The sequence below is a fragment of the Balaenoptera borealis genome, assembly GCF_965194805.1.
Source record: "Balaenoptera borealis genome assembly, chromosome: X".
Taxonomy (NCBI): Eukaryota; Metazoa; Chordata; class Mammalia; order Artiodactyla; family Balaenopteridae; genus Balaenoptera; species Balaenoptera borealis.
Window position 1 is genome coordinate 42,911,278 of NC_138881.1, and position 8,595 is coordinate 42,919,872.

The following is an 8,595-nucleotide window of genomic DNA, read 5'->3' on the forward strand; positions in this document are numbered from 1 at the left end:
TTTGATTCCCACCCCCTCAAGTGATAATTTCCTTGCTCTGTGCTCTCACAGCGCTGTCAGTGACCTATGTCTTATACAGTGTAGGATATGTCTAAACCTCCGGCTCTCTGACTGATCTGCGTACTCTTCAGAGCAAGGGTTGTGTCTTTTATTTTGTTTTATTTATCATAACACAGAATGGACTTTTATCCTTTTATTGTACAGTTCTAGGAATTTTACCACATATTCACGTGAGCACCACGGCAATCAGGATACAAAACATTTCCATCGCCCCAACTATCCCTTTCTAGATACACCCCACCCCCACCTCAACCCTCTGTAAACCACTGATCTCTTCCCATCACTAGAGTTTTGGTTTTTCAAGAATGTCATATAGATGTAATCATAAAGTATGTAATCTTTTCAGACAGGTTTCTTTCATTCAACATAATGATGTTGAGATTTCTTCAAGTTGTGCTGTGTATGAGTAACATTGAAGTAATATTCCATTATATGGATGCACCATAGTTTGTTTATCCATTTATATATTCATGGATATTTGGATTGTTTCCAGCTTTGGGAAATTATGCTCAGAGTTGCTATAAGCATTCATGTACAAGTGTTTGTGTGAATATAAGTCTTAATTTTTCTAGGGTATACTCAGAAGTGAAATTGCTGGGTCACGAGGTAAGTGTATATTTAACTTTATAAGAAACTGCGATCAATTTCCAGAGTGGCTGTGACATTTTGCTTTCCCACCAGCAATGTATGAGTGATCCAGTTTCTCCATATTCTTGCCAGCATTTGGTGTGGTCAATATTATTTATTTTAGTCATTCATTAGAACGTGTGTATCTCAACATGGTGGGTATCTGCATTTCCTTAATTGTAATGAGGTTGAACATCTTTTTATGTGTTTACATTCCACCTTATATCTTCTTCCATGACATATCTATTCAGATCTTCTCCCCATTTTAAAAACTGGGCTTGTTTTCTTATTGTTGAGCTTTAAGAATCCTTTACATACTCTGGATACAAGTTCTTTGTCTGATGTGATGTGCAAATACTTTCTCCTAATCTGTAGCTTCATTCTTTTAACAGTGTCTTTCAAAGATCAAAAGTTTTTAATTTTGGTGAGGTCGAATTTAATCATTTTTCTGTTATGGATCGTGTGTTTGGTGTCATGTTTAAGAACTCTTCCCCTAATTCCTAGTTTAAAAGTTTTTTCCTTTTTTTTTTTTTTTTTTTTTTTTTTTTTTGCTGCGCTGAGCGGCATGCAGGATCTTAGTTCCCCGAGCAGGAATTGATCGAACCTGCGCCCCCTGCAGTGGAAGCACAGAGTCCTAACCACTGGACCGCCAGGGAAGTCCCCCAAAGTTTTCTTTTAAAAGTTTGATAGTTTTATGTTTGACATATAGCTCTATGATCTACTTTTGTTAATTTTTGTCTAAAGTTTGAGGTTTCCATTGCGACTCATTTTTTGCACATGGATTACTAATTTTTCCAATGCCACTTTTTAAAAAGACTATCGTGCTTCCATTGAATTTCTTTTGCAACTGGGTCAAAAAATCAAAGGTCAGTATTTGCGTGAGTCTACTTCTGAACTTTTGCTCCATTGATCTATGTGTCTGTTCCTTTGCCAATACCATACTGTCTTGAATACTGTAGTATTACCGAAATTCTTAAAATTGAGTAGGGTGATTCCTCCAACATTATTCTTCCTTTTCAAAATCCTTTTAGCTACTCTAATTCCTTTGTCCTTCCATATAAATTTTAGAATCACTTTGTCTAAATCTACAGAAACTCCTGCTGGGATTTTGATTGGTATTGCATTAAGTACTTTGATCAGCTTGGGGGAGCTGACATCTTTCCTGCATTGAGTCTTCCAGTCACTGAACACATTTATTGCGCTCTTGCTGATTTCTTTCATCAACATGTAGTTTACAGCATACAGTTCCTGTATGTGTTTTGTTAGGTTTATAGCTCTTTCATTTTTGTTGGAACTGTTGTACATTTTGGGGGAGTTTCCAATTGTACATTTCTAGTTTATAGAAGTGTGATTGATGTTTGTTTGTTGACCTCGTATACTCTGACCATGCTTCGCTTAATTATGAGTTCCAGGTGTTTTTTGTTTTGTTTTGTTTTTGTAGATTCCTTGAGATTTTCTACATAGGCAATCTTTTTTTTTAATTAAAAAAAATTTTTATTGAAGTATAGTTGATGTACAATATTTTACAAGTTACAGGTGTACAATATAGTGATTACAATTTTTAAAGTTTACACTCCAATTATAGTTATTATAAAATATTGGCTATATTCCCTGTGTTGTGCAAATAAGCTACAATCCTTGTAGCTTATTTTATACATAATAATTTGTACCTCTTAATCCCCTAGCCCTTTATTGCCCTTCCCCCATTCCCTCTCCTCACTGGTAACCATTAGTTTGTTCTCTATATCTGCATAGAAAATCTTGTTGTCTGTGAATAAGGACAGATTAATTTCTTCCTTTTCAATCTGTATGCCCTTTCCCTTTTTCTTGCCTAATTGCACTCGTGAAGACTGCCAGTACTATGTCCAGTAGAAGTGGTAAGAGCGAACATCCTTGCCTTCTTCCCAATCTTAGGGTGAAAGCAATCAGTCTTTCACCAGTATGATGTTAGTTGTAGATTTTTTTTTGTGAATGCCCTTATCAGGTTTAAGAAGTTCACTACCATTCCAGTTTGTTGACTTTTTATCATGAAAGGGTGTTGGATTTTGTCAAATGCCTTTTCTGCATCTATTGAGATGATCATGTGGTTTTCTTTGTCCTTTATGTTCTTTTTTTTTTTTTTTTGGCTGCGCTGGGTCTTAGTTGCAGCTCACGGGATCTTCATTGCAGCATGTAGGATCTTTTCAGTTGCAGCATGCGGGATCTTTAGTTGTGGCATGCGGACTCAGTTACAGCATGTGGGATCTAGTTTCCTGACCAGGGATCGAACCTGGGCCTCCTGCATTGGGAGTACGGAGTCTTAGCCACTGGACCACCAGGGAAGTCCCAATACACAATTCTTAAAATGATTTATATAATACCCAGTTGAGCCACAAGGGTAATTTCTTTAACTTCATTGGGCCTTGCAAAGTAGGAGTATTTCCTGTTAGCAGTGGAACTGAATGCCAAATGTCCTATGAGAGTCCAGGCCACCACCCATGTGAGCCTTGGTGTGAAGTTACTGGAAGCTTCAGCCCCATCTGGAAGCCCCAGCCAGCCTAATGGTTTGCCTCTGAAGTGAAGGTCTTTGTTTTCCCAAGAAGTTCCTGAATGGTCCATGGTTTCCTCTGATCTGAATGAGAACTTAGAGGGAAGTGAGAGAGCACCTAGCAGTCTCTTCTTTATGCTCCAACTCAGCATCATACTCAAGATCAGATAGGGACTTCCCTGGCGGTCCAGTGGTTAAGAATCCACACTTCCAATGCAGGGTGTGTGGGTTCGATCCCTGGTCGGGGAACTAAGATCCCACATGCCAAAAAAAAAAAAAATCAGATAATTTGAAGAAAAATTAATTTGTGCAAAGCATAATCAAGGATAGTTTAGTTAAATTATAGGCTTTATTTCTGCACACTTTGTTGACAAACATAAAATTCATAATTAATGTAAGTGACACCCAGAGGCCTCTAAGTATTTAATGGTTAGAAATCAAATCTATTTGTGGTAGATTGTGGAAATGGCCCTAATTCTCCACTCTTCCCTGTTTCCATGTCCTTGTGCAATGTAACTTCACAGCTCCTCCCATCAAGAAGTGGAGTTTATTTCTTCACCCCTTGAATCTAAGCTGCCTTAGGACTTGCTCTGGCCCATAGGACAGTAGCAAATGTGATGAAAGCAGAGACTTGAGGTATGCTTACATATGCTGCTCTTGGGAACCCTAAGCCTAGGGTTAGGGTTAGGGTTAGGGTTAGGGTTAAGGGTTAGGGTTAGGGTTAGGGTTAGAGGTTAAGGTTAGGGTTAGTGTTAGGGTTAGGGTTAGGGGTTAGGGTTAGGGTTAGGGTTAGGGACGTGAGCCAGGGCAGTGGAGGCCTGTCGTATGCCTTCCGGCCTGCCAACTGCCAGATATGTGAGTGAGGCCGTCTTGTACCCTCCAGCACCAACTGAGCTGGCCTACCTACACCAGAAGAACCACCCAGGTGACCCACAGAATCATGAGAATTAATTTAATGTTTATTGTTTTAAGTCCTAAGTTTTTTGGCTTTGTCGTATGCAGCAAAAGCCAACTAATACGCAATTCTTTTTTTAAAAAAATATTTATTTATTTATTTATTTTTGGCTGCGTTGGGTCTTCGTTGCTGCATGCGGGCAATTGTGGCGAGCGGGGGCTACTCTTCATTGCGTTGCACGGGCTTCTCACTTGCAGTGACTTTTCTTGTTGTGGAGCACGGGCTCTAGGGTGCAGGCTCAGTAGTTGTGGCTCGTGGGCTCTAGAGCGCAGGCTCAGTAGTTGTGGTGCACGGGCTTAGTTGTTCCGCAGCATGTGGGGTCTTCCCGGACCAGGGATCAAACCTATGTCTCCTGCATTGGCAGGCGGTTTCTTAACCACTGCACCACCAGGGAAGTCCCAATACGCAATTCTTAAAGTGATTTATATAATACCAACATAAAGATGGAAAAGGATATTTTTAACTAAGCCCTTGTTATTGCAGGAGTGGGGAGTGACTAAAAGTGAGCTTGAGGGAAATTTTGGAAGTGATGAAAAAATTCTGAAACTGGATTGTGATGATGGTTGCATGATTCTATCAATTTATTAAAAATCATTGAATTGGGCTTCCTTGGTGACACAGTGGTTAAGAATCCGCCTGCCATCGCAGGGGACACAGGTTCGATCCCTGGTCCAGGAAGATCCCACATGCCGCGGAGCAACTAAGCCCGTGCACCACAACTACTGAGCCTACGCGCCACAACTACTGAAGCCCATGCACCTAGAGCCAGTGCTCCGCAACAAGAGAAGCCACCACAATGAGAAGCCTGTGCACGACAAGGAAGAGTACCCCCACTCACCGCAACTAGAGAAAGCCCGTGCACAGCAATGAAGACCCAACACAGCCAAAAATAATTTTTTAAAAAAATCATTGAATTGTACACTTACAATGGGTGAATTTTATGATATGTGTATTATACCTTGATGAAGCTATAAAACATGTGCCCAGACCCAGGAGAGATGAACAGGCTTTATCTTGCCCCAGCAGTCACAGCAACAACCAACCACAGTGTGTGCCTGGAAGATAAGCCAGATGAGGAACCAGGGCTAAGGAGATGCTGCTGCCACCACCGTTCTCTTGACCAAAGACTGCTGACTACCTCAAGGACCTGCTATTAGAATTGTGAGAAGCTTTTCTAGCGTTCTTTGACACAAAAGATTTCATTTTCTTGGCTTGCAATCAGACTTGTCCAGTCTTCCACAAATAGACCATAATTTCTGTGCTATCTCCCTGTTTCCCCCCAAATCATCACAAATAACTAGTGAGGTGCAGCTGCAGCAATTTCTTAACCAAGAAGGGATCACAGGTGCTATTGGGCCTTAATACCATCAAACAGACCTTTTGTTTGCCTCTGGGAAGAAATTCCCGTTTCCCTCAAAAGATCTTCCAAAGTTTTACCACTAACCCCAAGCTTATTTCCTTCTTTCTTCCAGCAGATGTCCCATCCTACATGATCTGGAAAAATGGAATTCTCCTTACCTTTCTTCTCTCCTTCCTGCTCAGTCATTGCCATCTTCACCCCCATTCTTGCTTCCTTCTCTGGGTCTCTGGAGCCCCAGAGGATGATGTGGCTATATTCTGCGATTATGTCCTTTCTTCTTTTTTTTTAAATTTTTAAAGTTTTTAAATAAATTATTTTAAACTTTTATTTTATTTAAAATTATTTATTTATTTATTTATTTTTGGCTGCGTTGGGTCTTCGTTGCTGGGCGCGGGCTCTCTCTAGTTGCGGCGAGCAGGGGCTACTCTTTGTTGCAGTGCGCAGGCTTCTCATTGAGGTAGTTTCTCTTGTTGTGGAGCACGGGCTCTAGAGCGCAGGCTCAGTAGTTGTGGCGCACGGGCTTAGTTGCTCCGCGGCATGTGGGATCTTCCCCGACCAGGGCTCGAACCCATGTTCCCTGCATTGGCAGGCGGATTCTTAACCACTGAGCCACCAGGGAAGCCCCGGGAATTAATCGTTTTTAAAAGTATACATACTTTGTTTTTCAGAGCAGTTGTAGGTTCACAGCAAAATTGAGCAGAAAGTTCCCACGTACCTCCTGCCCCCCCACACACAGCCTCCCCAACTATCAACATCCCCCACCAGAGTGGTGCGTTTGTTACAATTGATGAAGCTACACTGACATGCCATTATCACCCAAAGTCCATAGTTTACATTAGAGTTCACTCTTTTTTTAAAAAAAATTTATTGGCGTATAGTTGATTTACAGTGTTGTGTTAGTTTCAGGTTTACAGCAAAGTGAATCAGTTATACATATACATATATCCCCTCTTTTTACATTCTTTTTCCCATATAGGTTATTACAGAATACTGAGTAGAGTTCCCTCAGCTATACTGTAGGTCCTTATTAGTTATCTATTTTATATATAGTAGTGTGTATCTGGTAATCCCAATCTCCTAATTAGGGTTCACTCTTGGTGTTACACATTCTATGGGTTTGGACAAATGTTTAATGACTTGTATCCACCATTACAGTATCATACAGAGTATCTTCACTGCCCTAAAAATCCTCTGTGTTCTTACCTATTCATCCCTCCCTCTGTCCTAACCCCTGGCAACCACTGACCTTCTTACTGTCTCCATAGTTTTGCCTTTTCCAGAATGTCATATAGTTGGAATCAAACAGTATGGAGCCTTTTCAGATTGGATTCTTTCACATAGTAATGTGTGTTTAAGGTTCCTCGTGTCTTTTCATGGCTTGATAGCTCTTTTCCTTTTACCACTGAATAATGTTCCATTGTCTGGATGTATCACAGTTTACTTATTCACCCAGTGAAGGACGTTTTGGTTGCTTCCAAGTTTTGGCAATTATGAATAAAGCTGCTGTAAACATCCACGTGCAGGTTTTTGTGTGGACATAAGTTTTCAGCTCCTTTGGGTAAATACCAAGGAGCGCAATTGCTGGATTGTATGGTAAAAGTATGTTTACTTTTTTAAGAAACTGCCCAACTGTCTTGCAAAGTGGCTGTACCATTTTGCATTTCCACTAGCAATGAATGAGAGTTCCTGTTGATCCACATCCTCACCAGCATTTGGTGTTGTCAGTGTTCTGGATTTTGGCCATTCTAATAGGTCTGTAGTGGTATCTTATTGTCGTTTTAACTTGCATTTCCCTGATGATATATGGTGTGGAGCATCTTTTCATATGCTTATTTGCCATCTGTATATTTTCTTGGGTGAGGTGTCTGTTCAGGTCTTTGGCCCATTTTTTAAAAAAATAAATTTATTTATTTATTTTTGGCTGCCTTGGGTCTTCGTTGTTGTGTGCAGGCTTTCCCTAGTTGCGGCAAGCAGGGGCTACTCTTCGTTGCAGTGCGCGGGCTTCTCATTGTGGTGACTTCTCTTGTTTGTTGCAGAGCACGGGCTCTAGGCGTTCGGGCTTCAGTAGTTGTGGCTCGCGGGCTCTAGAGCGCAGGCTCAGTAGTTGTGGTGCAGGGGCTTGGTTGCTCCACGGCATGTGGGATCTTCTCAGACCAGGGATAGAACCCATGCCCCCTGCATTGGCAGGTGGATTCTTAGCCACTGTGCCACCAGGGAAGACCCTGGTCCATTTTTTGATCAGGTTGTTCGTTTCCTTTTTAAAAAAAATGTTTATTATTTTTTAATTGAGATATAATTGACATATACCTCTGTATTAGTTTTAGGTGTGCAACATAATGATTTGATATATGTATATATTGTGAAATGATTACCACATGGTCATCTTTTTTTTTTGTCTGCTGCACTCCCACCTCTTTGCCTTAGATCCGAGGGGTAGAGATGGCTTCTCCTATTCCAGGCAACCCTTCTCCTGGGCTCTGACCCCCATTGCCTCCTACCTCCTCAGCGATCTTTCTCTCAGCAATCCTCTCTCTTGTGTTCCTACTAGACTTTTACCTTCTGCAAATAAAATGGCTCCCATGAAACCTGAAGCACTGTATATATTTTTAAGGTTAATTGATTTAATTGTATTTATTTATTTATTTATTGGCCACACCGTGTGGCTTGCAGGATCTTAGTTCCCTGACCAGGGATTGAACCCAGGCCCTTGGCAGTGAAAGCACGGAGTCCTAACCACTGGACCACCAGGGAATTCCCTTTTTACATTAAAAAAAAAATTTTACTGGAATATAGTTGACTTACAATGTTGTGTTAGTTTCTGCTGTACAGCACCTTCTTACATTTATTATTTATATTTTTTTTACATTTAATTTGTATGTCTTTCACATTTCTTGCCTATAATTGTCACCAGCCTATATACACTAACCTGGGCATTTTAGAACAACTATGGACAGTAGGTACACAATATCTATAAATCCTAAGAATTTTATAACAACAGATGAAAAGGGGATTTTTCTCCCTTTCTCTTGTAATTTGGTGCTCGAGTTGCATTATTGAAGCAATGTG